Below are 15,700 nucleotides of genomic sequence, written 5' to 3' on the forward strand. Positions count from 1 at the left end.
CAAATATTACAATGTGAAATGAAGTCTATATTCGGTTTGAGGAAATGTGATCATTTTCAAAAAGTCATCTGGGCTTTTGTTCTGTACGAGGCTACAGTGAAATCATTTGGATTAAGCAGAAGCATTCCAGAGTTTGCGTGTGAGTGTCTATAGCCCCTTCAAGGGGTGGAGAAATGAAGAACTGCTGTCCGTCGGTCTCGTGCTGCGCCACACCTGCGGCCACCAACGCGCCCAAGGGAGATTTCCTGAACCTGAGCGCGGAGGTGGGCCGCACCTGGAGAAATTCCTGCCATTGTTGTACCGGCTGCTTTGCTATTCTACCTCGAGAGCATATTCACTTACTGTTAATAGCTTCAGAAAGTATTTCTGAATTTGAAACCCAAGCCAGACTGTGAATACATCGCCCTGTTTTAGCTTTATAAAGCAGATGGACGTTAAGCTGATAAACCTCCAGACGGAGACTAACATTAGTATCAATACTGTGAACTAAATTGGATTTTTTACTTTTGATTATGAGTCATCGAGTTTGCGGATTGTAGCTCAACCGTGCTGAAGTGAGAACCCCAACCACAAGAGGAGGAGCTGCTGCTCAGCCGGGAAGCCCTCTCCGGGCTGGCTACGCCGCTGCTCCAGCCTCCTGTGTCTGGGTCCTTTGTGCTGTCATAACGGCTTCACTTTTGGGGGCATTATAGCTGCTGTTCTGCATGTGAAGTCAGTAAAGAATGAATATCGGTTCCGCTTTCAAGATGTAGAAATGAGCACCCGGGGACTAGAGCCTTGGCCAGCAGAGCCGAGAGTACACTTAGCCGAGCTGGCGTCCGACCCCGGCTCTGTGTGACTCCGCATCTCTCTACTGACGCTCTGGCTCATCTTTGCTGGTGGACAGATCTTTTTCCTTTTTTCGTAACCGCATAATAGGTTCGATAAATTATCTTTGCATTGCCCAGGAAACAGGCTGGACACATTGGAATCGGTCAGGCCAAGCACCCAGCTCAAGGTCTGCATCAGCTGCTGTGCCAGTGTGTGTACATTTTTATTACTGCCCGTCCCGCTTATCAGCCTCTTAACCAACTACTTCAGTCTCTGGCCAGTAATTTGCTCAGTCTTAGGATGGAACATTCAGTAATTAGTTGTTATTCTTCCCCCTGAACGCTAACCACTTTAACTTTATTGTCACTGTCTGTACCTGCCCCAGTCTGGCTGCTTTGTTCAGGGCTGTCTGCCCAATTCTCGGTGACCTCACACAATTCAGCTCTTCAGTAAGTATGGGGGACTCACTCTGGACAGGCACCAGGGCATCGCGACTGTGAACAAGACAAACAAGAACCTGCAGGAATGAAGAGAAATAATCAAACACATGATGACACTGTAGTAGGATAGGTGAGTCCAGGAGCATTATGGGACCCTGAGCAGAAGGCAGCAGCCTACACTAGGGTCAAAAGAGACGTTTTCCACAGGAGGTGACGTTAGAGCTGAAACCTGAGGGTGGTGAGAGTCAGACTGACACGAGAGAACGGCTTTCCTGGCAATGTGGAAATCATGTACGAAGCCTTATGCCATGTGAGAACACACGTGCATTGCTAGGATTTCAAGGAGCCGCGAATGGCGTGAGCAGGGAGGCGGCTCACAGAGCATGGCGGCGCAGGGGATGGTAACATGGAAGAGGGACACGGACACCAGGTTATTGGTATCTTCATAAGCCATTGCACAGGTTTTGACTTTAACAAAGAGCAGTTAGCTACATTGAAGATGTTCTTTAAATCAACAAATGATAACATGAAATTCACAAGGTAGAGAATAAACTAGAGGAGTGAATAATGGATAGATGCAGGAGCTAGGGATAGAAGTATGTGAGATGCACGAAGTTCACAGAACTGATGGGATTTGTGATTGAGTGGACATGGAGAATGAGGACAAGAAAGGCTGTGGACCCTTGCCTGAGCCTTTCCCGTCGAGCCCGAGTAATGAAGTGTGGGACCCTACTGCTGCTGGCCTCGGGGAGACAGTTATCTTGGTTCTTAGCCTTTGATGCATCGAGGCGGCCCGCTCTCAGCGTCGGCTATCCTCTTTCTGGTCTAATCGGTAGAAGCCCTGATTCAGGTGCTCTTAATACAGGAGGATTTTATCTAAGATTCCAGGATGCCCAAAGGAAGAGTCAGCTTTGGGGTGGCTGATTTAGTCACTCTGTTGCACCATACAGGATATAGTTGCTTTCCATTCTTCTGTGCTTTCTCAAACACCAGCTTCATCCAAAGTCTGGTTGTGTGCTCATAAGATAGTTGCCTGCAGCAGCATGAACAACATGCTTTCTTATAATTTCCAGCAAGAGAAAGAGACTGACTTCTCTTTCTCAGCAAATATAGCAGATTTTGCTTTACATCTCATTGGCCCACATATATAAGCCAACTCATCCCTGACAAATCTCTAAGGCTAGATATGGAAATACTTTTCTTGGTTTAGAATAGACTGTCCTGTGCCCATGTTTATGCCACTGCTTTGATGGCACCATTTCTTTCCCGGGATACGAATCTGACTCCATCTCCATGTTCACTATCAGGCCTATAAACCGTTTGCCTTACTAGATCCTGGGCAGACTTTGCCTTTATTCCTTTGTATTCCAGGCACTCATTGCAGTACCTGGCATACAGAAGGTCAAGAAGTATTTACTGAATGTAACAAATGTGTGTTGAGTACTGTATGTTAACACAGTCTAAGTGTTTTTGTATTTCTCATTTAATATTTCTTGTACCTTAAACTTCTCTTTCTGAATTATAACTCAGTAAGTACATGGACCAGACCTTTTGATTTTGTGGCTGGCATTGCTAAGCATAAAATATTTCAGTAAATACCTTTGGAATCATTTAAATCAGAATTGTATAATTTGAAATCATAGAATAAAAAAAATAAATACATAAAAGATATCCATGTCACCATTCCCATTTCATGGAAAAGTGACACACAGAGCTTTATACTAATCAGCTTAAGATGACATAATTAAACCAAGCTGGAGATTATAACTAGATATTATAACTACAAGTTTAATGTAAATGGCTCTTTGCTATGTGTTGTGATTTCTACCTGCTCATAATTAGTACTTCAGAGCTCATAGTTTGGCTTATTTTTCCAGGATCTGTGGTGAATTAAAAAAAAAATAGATATTACTTCCCCTAAGTTTTTTAAATCATTTTGCTATGACAAGACAACTATTTAGAAAGAATAGTTAGAGTCTAGAAAAAGAAACAAAAACATAACAAAACAAAAAGAACCAATAACAAATTACATTTCTTATCAGTAAGATTAGGGGATTTTCTAGTCTTTAATTAGATGAATACGTGAATGAATGTGATGCTACCAATGCAGAGATAAATATAATTGTTTTATCCTCCATGAAAAAGTATAAAAAGAACACTTTGTGTCTTTCTTCCTTTAAAACAACAACAACAGTAACAAACCCCAAAACACTCCAAAGAAGAAAGGGACCCCAACTTTTGTGTTCCACTTGGTGGCCCTGATTGAGCAATAGGATTTCCCCACATACACAATATAGCACTTTCTTCACCTCTAGCTCTAAATCTGCAGGTACTCCATCCTTAGCTATGCCCCCGTGTCCTGAGAAGTCTTTCACTGTATGTGCAGAACATTTATCAAGCATCTCTATGTGCTGGAGACTGTAATAAGTACTCCAGTGTGGGGGGTGGAGATTAAAATGGGGTTCCAGCTGTCAGTGAGGCGATGCTTTCATGGAAGTCAGGCCATGTCCACACATTGTACCCACAACCCTGGGAAGCACAGAGGGGGTATAGAGCCCATACCAGGGTAGAAACAGCTCTCTAGGGGAGAAATCTTCTGAGCTCACTTTTAAGAAGTGGCAGATAGGAGTGAATTAGGAAAAGCAGGAGAAGGGCATTCCATGCCAAGGGTAAACTTTGTAGAGCAAGCGTGAAGAGGAATCAACTGCAAGTGAGAGGAAGGACAGGAAGGAATGCATGGGAAGGGAGGTTATAATAAAAATAAATAACAATAGTATGAACCAAATCATGAAGCGAATTGCAGGTGGGATGAAGATCTTGAGTTATGAACTATAGAAATTAGATAGAATGAGAGGTGCTAAGCAATCAATCAATCAATCAATAAATAAATAAAAACAAAAACTCAAACACAATCAAGTCTACAATTTAAAAAAAAGCATGGGCAACATGGTGGCTGGATGTCGGTGATGGAGAAGCCCTAAAGGCAGTAAGACCTCTAGGAAGCGATGGCAACTGCCCAAACAAGAGAGAAAAAATCCCTGAAGAGGCAGCAGCATGGAGAAGAGGGGAGGGAGGCGAGAGCTATTTCAGGAGTAGAATCGACTAGACTTCCATTAACTAGATGTGAGGACGGGTGGGAGGGCAGGAGAGAGGACGGCTGTGAGTTTTTGTATTTGCTGGATGTGGGACAAGCATGCTGACCATTAAGATAGAAACTCAGAAGAAGAAAGAGTAAGTTTACAAGAAGAAATAACTGAGTTAAGTTTGCACATACTGTGGCGATTGAATTCAGGGATTAGGTGCTAAACACAATTTTGTTATTATTTAATTGGGTAGCTTTGAGCTAGTTTTAAAACTCTGCTATTTTTTTCAAATGGTGTGTTTATGTCTTAGATTTACGACATGATTACAAAGTCTTACACTACTGGACTCTCTTACACTTATTTTGTGGGTGTGTGCCATCCCCTGAAAGACGAAAGCAGCCAGTAGGTCCTCCTCCCAGAGCCTCGTTTTAACGAAGTGGCCAGTGACACGGCTTGCAGATACAAGGATGAACTTGCTTTGCTAAAGCTCACGCCCTCCTCGTTTCCCTTTTCTCATAGACTTAGGGTCAGAGTAGCTTCTATCAGAAAAAGTAAAACGATGAACGCCACTAGTCAGAGATCAAATATTAACTGAAAAGATCATTGAAACTTCAGAGACAAAATCAAATTTTGAATGATCTGTGTAGGTGAAAAAAGGTAGATTAAGTGATGGATCAAAGACAGTGGTTAAGCTTCTCTGTTTTAGAAAATGTTTTCTCACAGTTAAAGGGGAAATGCAATAACGAGGCAGACACTAATGCTTTGTTCAGTAGGGCACGGGAAGGACCTCGAGTAGAGTTACGGCTGACACCGTCCTACTCTGGGCTCCCCTGGCCTCCGGGAACGTGCACTCCTAACGGAGACGGCACGTGGTTTCCAGGGAAAGCCTGCAAGGGGACTGCGCCCAGATCTTGGTAGAGCGGGCCTTCCTCGGGCCCGACCTGACGTCAGATGAGTCTGCCACTGTCGGGGCAGCTCCGCCCGGACACTCTTCCTGGCACCGGATCCCCAGCCAAACACACCATGGAAAGTTTAGCTCGGCTGTTAACCTACTCTGTCTGAGGTCAGTGTCTTCAGGTGAGAAATCACAGCTCTGAGAGACAGACAGACTTCCTGGGAGACTTGGGGGAGTTTGACTGGAAAGCCTCACTTTGTCTTAAGTGTATTTCTGAATCTCCAGTATGGACTTTTTCTCTGTAGGGAACGCCTGTTCTGCCAATGTGCAGAGAGGCTCTGCAGTGTTCACAGGTGGTCTCGGCCATCACTGCTCCCAGACAGACAATGGCATTGCCTTGGGGGTCGGCCACTTAGCAGACAAAGTTCTTCTATCCCTTCATTCATTCCTTCATTCACTTATCCATGTAGACATTCATTCATCCCGTTGTATTTAGGAGACAAGGTCTGTGGGTTGGAATTCAGGTGTGAAACTTTGGGTAAAATATTTAACCTTTCTGTGCCTCTTCCTTTTCACCTGTTAAGTGAGAACAATAATGATCTCCATGTCATAGGACTCCTGTGAGGTTTATAGCAGTCAATATACATACTGTGCTGGAAAATGTGCCTAGAAAATGAAGAGCATTCAGTGGACCTCAGTAGTTATTTTTTGCATCACTAGTTTCCTTGTAGGATCTCATTCCACTTTATTCCCAATGTCTACCCTATGCCCTGGAGATTGTAGGAGGCCCCTTGCTGCATTTTTGCTTGTAATGCAAAATCTGAATATGATTAATGACATAAGCACACATTGATAATAGTAAACTATATTTATTGTGTACTTCCTGTTTACTATGCATTGTGCTGAGTCTTTTACATACAGTATATCATTTAATACGTGGATTCAATGCATTATGCAGTTCCTGTGTATGGTAGGCAGAATAATGACTGCCTAAATTCTGCTACCAAGAACTTGTGAATTTTGTGGGATATCCAGAAGGGGAATTAAGTTTGCAAACGGATTAAGGTTTTTAATCAGGTGGTCTCGAGATGAGATTATCCTAGGTTATCTACAAGGGTCCTTATAAGTAAAATAAGGTGATAGAAGAAAGGGAACCAAAGAGATGGCATGTATATAGGTCTCAGCCCAGGACTGCTGGCCTTGAAGCAGTGGAAGTAGCCATGAGGAAAGAAGAACCTGCCTCTAGGAGCTAGAAAACAGAGGGAAGGAAACAGATTCTCCCCCAGAGCCTCCAAAAGGAGGGATCTCTGCTTACTTGGATTTTTACCCTGTAAGACCCAGGTCAGATTTGTGATCTACAGAACTATAAGACAATAAATTTGGCTTGTTTTAAACTGCTAAGTTTGTGATAAGTGTTACAACAGCAATAGAAACAAATATGCTGTGTGTTGGTCTCATTAATTGTGAACAACCAGACATTACTGTAGTACCAGATACATTACTGGAAAATGTAATAATCGCTTCTGTTCGAGATGTTTACTCTTTTGTTGAGAAACTGAGAAAGTAAGTATAGTAAAAACTGGGAGGAAAATGAGCCATGAAGTTAAGATGTATGAAAACTGAATTTTATAAGGTGTGGCTGGAGTATCTGGGTTCCGGAGTAGCTGTGGGTTCTGGAGTAGCTGTGGGTTCTGGCATGTCTGCGGGATTCTGGAGTAACTGAGGTTCTGAAGAAACTACAGCATTCTGGAGTAACTGTGGGATCCAAACTCCAAGACAAGGAGGAGTGGAGCAGCTTGAAATTCTCTTCAGTTATTTTTAATGTGGGATTTTTTTTTTTATATAAGAAGAGGGGTTTAGACTGACTTTTTACTACTCTTTTAGAAAGACAAAGTAGGGTTAATGGGCACAGAGAAAGACTCTAATCTAAACTAACATAAATGCATGCTTGTTTTAGCAGAGTTCTTTGTCAGGGCGGAGCTGCTCTTGGTTGCCAAGGTGCTCAGAAGACAGGATGCCACCAGTGGGTCACACAGGGTCCAAGGCATTAATGCTTAGCTCTTGAGCAGCAAAGCAGGAATCAAGCCTCTGGCCAGTTGCTCATAGCTAAAGTTGCCTTCTCCCTTTATCTGTGGGGGCTGTGCTGATGTTCCCATTTTCTATGCGTTCTATGGTGAGAAACATTGCATGAATCACTGGTGTACAAAGAGCTTTTTCATGTACATTAAAATAAGTGACCTCTGAAAGTCTAGATGATTATACAACTCCATGTGAAGACTTAGGGAAGGGAACGAAAGGGAGAGATCAGAACTCATATTTATGGAGCTAATCTTTGTCTCTTTCTTTATCTTATTTAATCCTCACCACAGTTCCACAGGTAGGCATGATTTGTGTCCCGCCCATTGGAGGTGGAGTTGCTGAGCATGAATCGATTACAGAACAGGCAATGAAGGAAATGGTGAGTGGCAGGGCCGGTTTGGTGCAGGAGAACGGAGAAGGCTGGGAGCTGTGCTGGCTGCCCTGGCATGGGGGGCCGCTTCCTGGAGGAGCTGAAACTAATTGTGGTTGAAGGGGAGGATCTGGATTTGGGTGACCCCAAAAATATTTATCAGGATTGTTGGCCAGGAAGGAAGGAGGAGCCATCCTGAGCAAAGGAAGAGCTTAACCAAGACTTGAACTGCGGGTGCATGAGAGTGGTCAGCAGGTGTGGACACGACTGGAAGACAGGGCAGCAGATGTAGCTGGCTAAGGAGAGGACAGTCAGATTTCAGAGGCCTTGAGTTGCAAGAGGAAAAATTGGGACCGTAAACCCTGGGCTTTGAAAAACATCTGTGACAATAATGTCAGAGGAAACCAGCGTAAAATTACATCTGAAGAACGCGAGCTGTGGGTTTCCAGATGAAAACCCGTTGCTACAATCTTAAGGACACAGTGTTCAGCGGTGCCTCTCACTGCCTAAATAACAGACCTCAGACCTCTGTTGGAATCTTCTTCTATACACACAGTCTCGCTTTGACCTAATTTAACAAATATCTGCAGAGAATTTACTTTGTGCTGGGCCCTGTTCTAGGCACTGGCAGCACAAAGGTGAAAAGCTATTCCTTCCCTTGATAAAAGGTTCAGAGAACTACCTACGACAGATACACCAGAAGGGCCAATTCCAGCAAGACCTGCAGTGAGGCGAAGAAAAGTCCCGCTTCCCTTCACCCTCAGGTGATGAATGTGTCCATTTTGGGGGGAGGAGGCTCAGTTTTTGAGATAACATCCAGAAAAATATCCTAAATTACTAACTTCTGTCATCATACTTTCTTTTCTCTGAGGTCAAGCCGTTGAGGAGACCACACAAATGAGGTGTCTGAATGCTCACTTAGGGAAAGAAAGCACAATGCCTGACACACAGTGGGTGACCTCACAAATGTTTCTCAGGATTTAATGCTTATGATGATATGATATGTCCTTTCTCCCCTGATGGGAGGGTTGCATTTTAACAAGGAGCTTCCTTGCTTGAACCATAGGTGAAAAATGACCATAGTGAAAATCTCTTAGGCTTTGTAAGATCATGGGGCAAATAATGTTGTGAAGAACTTTTAATTGTTAGATTATATTGTTATCCTTGGGTATCTGCCACGAGAGGGGGGGCAATGACTTCTCTTCTTAGCAGCTGCATGTGAAAGAACCGTCTCGTTTCATCCTGATAGTGACTCTGGGAGGGATGGCTTATCTTTTTTATTTTGGAAATGTGGAAACTGAGGTGAAGTGAATTCCAGAAGTTCACATTGCCAGGAAGTGGTGGATTCAGGATCCAAGTTAAAGTTTTCCCAATGCCAGATTTCATGCTCTTTGCATGCCCACCGGCAGGCCCTTCTACACCTGTGTAGCCCATAAAGCGGGCATGCACTTAGGTGAACCCATAAGTAGGCTCCTTGCAGTTCAAGATTTGACTACCTGCGGTGGTGATTTCTGACAGGACTTTTCTGTAACTCTGCTTCTCAGAAGTCAGTCTAGGCTTTGCTGTGAATTACAAGAGCTGTCCGGGAGCATCTGAATATTTCCTAAGTCCCCCAATCTGTCTTTACCTGGTAAATTGCCACCTCCAGCTGTTTTCCAAATTAATGTGATTAGGGGGGGCCTCGGCAGTGACGCGAACTCACTCATGTTTCCTTATTGAGAACTGTCTAGCCTGATTAATCATGACAGGTATCTTCATACAGGATGAATTTCTGATACAACAAGCTGATACTTTTAATTCCACTTTGTGTTCTCTTATAAATTCCAAACCAGCAAGTCCTGAAAAAGGTAAAGGTGTCACCCCAGACACAGGGAAATAAGCTTCTCCTTAAACTGCTCGCATGTGTCAAGCCTTAGAGTTTGTGGCCATCAGCCAACTACAGAAAGTGTCTTACAAATCGTAGACTATTATAATCAGAAAATATTGGAAGCATTTTCATTTTTCACCTCATCATCTTAAGGAAACCATGTTTGTGAGAAGAAAAATATGTTTTCCAAGCCCACTGTTGCTTCCCTTACATAATGCTATGCCAGCATTTCAAATGAACCATGTTTATTTACCGAGCACACACTCTGTGCTGGCATTCAGAGGCCCTTGCCCTTAAGGAACTTGCCATCTTGTCGTGAAGACCAGAATCACACAGATATTACATAAATTTACAGAGAAGCCAGACAGAAGCTAATCAAGGCTGACAGAAACATGCCAGAGAAATGACACTAGTGTTTTCACCTCCTTCTTAATGGCTCCAGGAAAAATAAGTCTGCTTCCCACCAAGATAGAAAATAGATTTTAAAAAAAAGAACAAGAAGAAATTATACATATTGAATGACTAATATCACATATCACAATAGGCACTACAGGTTACTTTGACAGGAAAATTTGAAGATCAGGACCCTTATGCACGACCACATGGGTAATGGATTACATAACAGGACCCAAACTGGCTCAGTTTGACTTGATATTCCAGTGCAGCATATGGTTTCCCTTTGGGGAGAAAAAGCAAAAGCACAGCTTTCTGAGAACATTCATGTGAACAGGGGCCTTAAGTTATTTTATTCATTGCTCACAGAAATATGATGTATCTATGCCAATTCAATAAACAGCGAACCATTTTATAGCTATGGCTTTAAATACAAACAAATCTAATGAGTCCATTAGTGTTTAGAAATTTTAATAACATGGCTAAGGACAACTTTTACTGATTAAGGTTACAGAAAAGAATAAATATAAATAAATATAATAATTAAAAAATTCAGTGATATTATTGAAAGTACATTTTATTTCCAGGACTTAAAATATAAATAAGGGACAGTAAATATGTTAGTAGTTAAAATTTCTATAACATTATTGTTAATTATATTGTCGATAATAATTTTACTTCTGTTACTTAAAAAGAAAACCCTAGAAGATAAGAAATAATTTCATTGCTAGAAAAGGTGATACAATAATTTACTTTACAGGATACCAGGGGAATAGTCATAAGGCCAATTAAATATCCCTGACAGATTGGATCAGCAGGAAACTACTTAAAAAAGCACTTGCTTAGAAGTAGCAAGACCAGACATGGGGATGTAAACCTCCCATTTAAGGTTACTGCTTGAATTTCACAAGGTCATTGATGGACAAGCTCAGAGGGCTGGTAGGAGACAGCCAGCAGACATAGTGATTTAAAGAGGGATAATTATTTAATTAACAAATCATATTTGAGAACCTAACATGTGCAGTGCATTTTTAAGTGCATTTTTTCAGCTGGTGAGGAATACAAACTAACAAGCCATTAAAAACAATGAGATATGTACAATGGTCTACTTGACTTGGAGATAGCACAGAGAGGAAAGGGACGGTGACCTACTGATGCCCTTGAACTTATGGAAGATGGAAGATGGATTTATCTCTGATTGGAGGGGTGGTGAGTAAGACTTCCAGGGAAGTCTTTCTAAGGCAGAGATGATCAATGTGAGCTATTCTTAGAAGGGTGAACAAGTGTGATAAGTGGATCAGGGATGGAAGGACTTTGACACTAAGCAAAGTCATCACGGCATGAAGCATCAGATCCTGTGGCAGGCACGGGAGTCATATGACAGGGTGATTGGCAAGCAGGTTGGAGAGACAGTCAAAAGCTTACGCCAAAGATTATGCAAAGCCTTATATCATATTCTATGGAGTTTGGTCTTTACTCTGTAGTTAGATGTCCTTGAGTTTCAGTGTGCGTAAGCATCATCTAGCCAGGAGACTTTTACTTCCGGAAAGGAAGAGGAAGAAAGAGGGATAGGTCATGAGTGTGAAAATACTGCTGGGAGGGGCGTTCACAATGGCTCAGAGTGTCCAGTGGCCTCTGTGTCTTGCTCCACATACTTCACCATTTTGTTTTCTCACCACGACTACAGGGCAGGGACAGTTACTCCAGTTTTATAGAAGATGCTGAGACACAAAAGGGATTTGTTAAATTGCCCAAGTTCATGTGGCTAGTGAGAGGAGAAGGTTGATTTCAGGTTGACTTTTGCCCAGCCTGGAAGTCCATGTCCCTTCCTCTCACGGGGGCAGCCTCCTCAGCAGCGCGAGCGGAGGAAACACCCGCAGGCTATACCCAGGCAGAGGAAGAGAATGCATGAGCAGGTGGGGTCACTGCACGGCAGTGATGCTCTCTGAAACCTTGTCTCTGAGGGCAAAAGAAGTGTGACACGAGACGCAGAGATGAAAAACCGAGAAAGGAAAAGGCATGCTTCAGTTCAAAGGGGAAAGAGCCAGCAGAGAGGGAGACGTGGCAGGCGCAGGGGAGAAGGGGGCCGCGTGTTGCTTTCAGGATCACAGTCAAAGTCAGAGCCTGGGCCACGGACGTGGGGACAGGGAAGCAGAAAGAACTGAGGATAGAAATCAGGATGTTGTTTGATGGGAGAAGATGAGTTTGGGAAGGTCCTGCCGGGCAGATGGTGTCTACCTTCTTGATGACCTAGGAAACATTTGCTGAAGGTAATGGGGTCTGGTGCTAAAAGTGGGGCTTGGATAAAATGAAATAAAAGTTGAAATAAGCCCTCGGAGGATGTTGGAGTGGCAGGTGAGCAAGGTCATATAGAAACCTGGCCAGGCAGTTTAAAAGGCCCAGGTCAGGACGGGGTCAAAGGGCGTGGGATACTCGCAGTGTCTGCGGTTGGGTAACACTCAGCACCAGATGTCCACTTTCTCTCGACAGCCCCCATGATCACACACCACTGGTTAGGAATGGCCGGGCCCCAGCGCTCTGGGAGGAGGCGCCAGTGCTGTGTGTCCTGGGGTAAACTAAGCTGAACCGGACGTGGGCTGGAGGAGAGGAGGAAGGAAGCTACCAAGAGGAAAAAGCAACCTGAAAACATGGAAAGCATTATCCAAAAGCTGTAACTTAGCAGGGGGGTGTTGAAGGAGACCAGGGAGAGGAAAGAAATACTGCCGGGGGATGTTGGACAGTAGAGTTAGATGAGTCTTAGTCTCTGGAAAGAACTCCACTCCAGCTGAAGAAGTTGGACTTCATCCTTCACCAGCTGTTTTATTAATAAAAGCAGAAAAGGCACCATTGGCTTAGACTTCCGTCCTTAGACTTAGAGATGTTCATATCCAGCTGTATCTCATGATATGAGGGATGGGGAACAACATGTGGTCAGTTTCCTCTCTGTGCTGGAAAGAGATTTACATACACTATGTCTCATCTTCACACGCTCTGCAAGATGAGTGTTTTGCCCATTTTGGCCAAGGTCACTCAGGTGGACAGCAGAGGAGTCCGAGTCCACACTTCTGCCCATTTGGTTCCAGTCCAAATCTCTCGCAGGGATGTAATTTATGGGAAGACATCAACATGAATTTTCTAACCAAAGCGCCTTTGTGTACAACAAAAAAAGCTCATCCCTTTTCCTTGATGAAAGCGACAGTTTTTGAAAATCAAGGGACACATTCTGGGGCTGTTGCAGGAAGAAAAATAGAAAAGGCAAGCATTTCTTTCCTGTGGTACTGGTGAGAGAAGGCAGTTTCACTAAGCAGCAGCAGCAAAGGGCGTAGGGGGTGCTGTGTGGTGCATAGTTTCCGATGCCTCCAGAAATGTGAAAAAAGTAGTCGCGGACCACCCAGCTGCTGAGGCCAGGATGTGCTCCAGCAAATCTGGGATTTGAGCAGCAATAAAACCGCAAAGAACTTAAATTTCTTTTTTTACTTCCTTCCTTCCTCATGCTTTCTGTGCCCTTCTTTTTTTTTTTTTTTTTTGCAGGTTTTGCCTCCAGCAATGTACAGGAGGTGAGCAGTGATGCTGACGCTGCTCTGAGCAGGCAGTTCCTGTGACTCCTGCTCCTTTCGAAGCGTGACCTAGGCTCACCTTTGTCAAGCTGGGGGTACAGGACCCCAGGACCCAGAGACTTAATACATCAGCTGTAATACATTTTTTTTTATATATTTTTAACACTGCTTAGGTTTTCCCATCATATTCCTTTAAAAATCATAAGCATTCTCACTGCCCAAATATCCACATCTCCACTGCCCCAAATATATAGCCTAAAAAGACAACCAGCCCGAACATCTAGACAAAAAGCCAAGAGCACATAGTTTCTCAGGAGACAGCAGCCAGCACATGTCTCTTCTATACTTGAATTGCAGAATCTCTCTGGTTCTCTGCTTTGCCTCTTCAGCAAGCCTCTGAGCAAGTTAAAGGGCTTGAAGATCTGTCGCTGTGATAAGTTGATCGTTGTCTACTCTACAATTCTCTAATGCCAATATACAGTCCCTTGGCTCCAGTAAATCATTTTGACATGTTCTCTTGCCCTTATTTTGTCTCTTTCTAATTCCTCAGCATGAGTTCCAAGGCTTGTCACAGTTTGGAAATACTAGGATTTTCCAGCATCTTCATCATAGGGGACAGGCTAGCAAACACTTTCTACGATCAGGTGCTTGGTATGATTTCTAGATCTGGTTTTAAGCTGAGCAAAGACATACTTTGATTGACCTTTTTTGAGTTAATTGCCCCAAACTTTATCTTCTGGTGATACAACATTAGGCTGTGAGAAATTACATACCAGGGAAACACTGAGCAAGCTTTTAAATAGAATGTAAATAGCTGCCTCTGATTGTAATAGCTTCCATTTATTGTGCCTGACACCATACCAGGTGTTTGCGTAAACCATGCCATTTATCCCTCAAAATAATCCTGCCACACAGGTTATTGCCATTTTCTTTCCCAGTTGAGGTGATGGAGACTCAGATAGGTCACTAGTTAGTGGAGCTTGCAAGTAGCAAGGCCAGAATGCCAGCCGCACTAGGTGTCCGCACGTTATTCTAGACCAGGCCTCAGGCCCCTCATGTTCTTCCTCTATCCCAAAGTGGAGATCTTCGTCCTAATGGTTGATGGTGTGGAATTGGCTGCACCCAAAATGTACATACCAGTCTTTAATGTGTATCAAAGGGAATCAGGGCAAAGAAATAGAAGAGACGAGTACAGAGATTACCTTATGTTCTTACCTACAAGAAATTATGTGAATTTCTTAACTTAAATGGCTGAATCTGATGATTTTTGGTTCTGCTTTGCCTCAGCCAAATTTGCACAATAAATTTTGGTCTTGCTTATCCACATGCAGGCCAGTTCTTGAATGCCTCAATGCAGCCATGACAGCGTCCTCAGTTATGGGCAGTTCTCAAACAGGCAGTGGGCATTTGCTGATGAATAAGCAATGAGGACAAACAGATGGTTTCAGAGTAGTGTGGCCGGTTCAGTGATTAAGGTACGCACAGGAATGCATGGGCACACAGAGCAGGGACGGGACGTCTAGCCCAGCGTGGGAGAGAGACGGCCAGGGAAGACTTTCTGGATGACTTTCTGAATGACTTCTTGAAGGACAACTAGAAGTCAGCCAGGCAAGGAGGGACTTGCTGCTGGGCTTAGCAGAGGAAAAGGCGTGAACAAAGGAAGGCATGGAGACAGGAAAGAGTGAGATATGGGGAGAGAACTGCCAAGAGTTCAGAACCATTGGAATATAAGATGCAGCGTTAATTTCAGAGTGAGGAAGGAGGGCTGAGTAGAGACGTCAGCCAGGACCAGGCCCGCAAGGTGCTTTGCTTAGAACTTCCCAGGCTCTCACCCTCAAATTGGTACTGACTGATCGACACTTATGTGCACGTACTGTAATGACATCTACCAGGTGTCGGGCAGATGGCGGGGAGGAGGGGATGGTATATTCACACCTAATGGGTGCGGTGCACACTGTGTGGGGGTGGACACACTTGAAGCTCTGACTTAGGGGCAAAGGCAATATATGTAACCTAAACTTTTGTACTCCCATAATATGCTGAAATAAGAAAACGTTAAAAAATAAATGAAATAAAAATATCTTTGTCAGTGGAAAAAAATAAAGAAATTGATGTAAAATATGAAAAAAAAAAAACTTCCCAGGCTCTAGAATTGTGATAAATGACTTTCTATTATTCTTAAGTCACCCAGTGTATGGAATTTTGT

General features: G+C 43.4%; 1 protein-coding gene across 1 annotated transcript in view; it reads right to left on the reverse strand.

The window, feature by feature from the left end:
- Positions 1–15,700, reverse strand: part of CNTNAP5 (contactin associated protein family member 5) — a 772,432-nt gene that overhangs the window by 733,148 nt on the left and 23,584 nt on the right. The gene's annotated exons all lie outside the window — the stretch shown is intronic.

Source organism: Microcebus murinus, chromosome 8, assembly GCF_040939455.1.
Source record: "Microcebus murinus isolate Inina chromosome 8, M.murinus_Inina_mat1.0, whole genome shotgun sequence".
NCBI lineage: Eukaryota > Metazoa > Chordata > Mammalia > Primates > Cheirogaleidae > Microcebus > Microcebus murinus.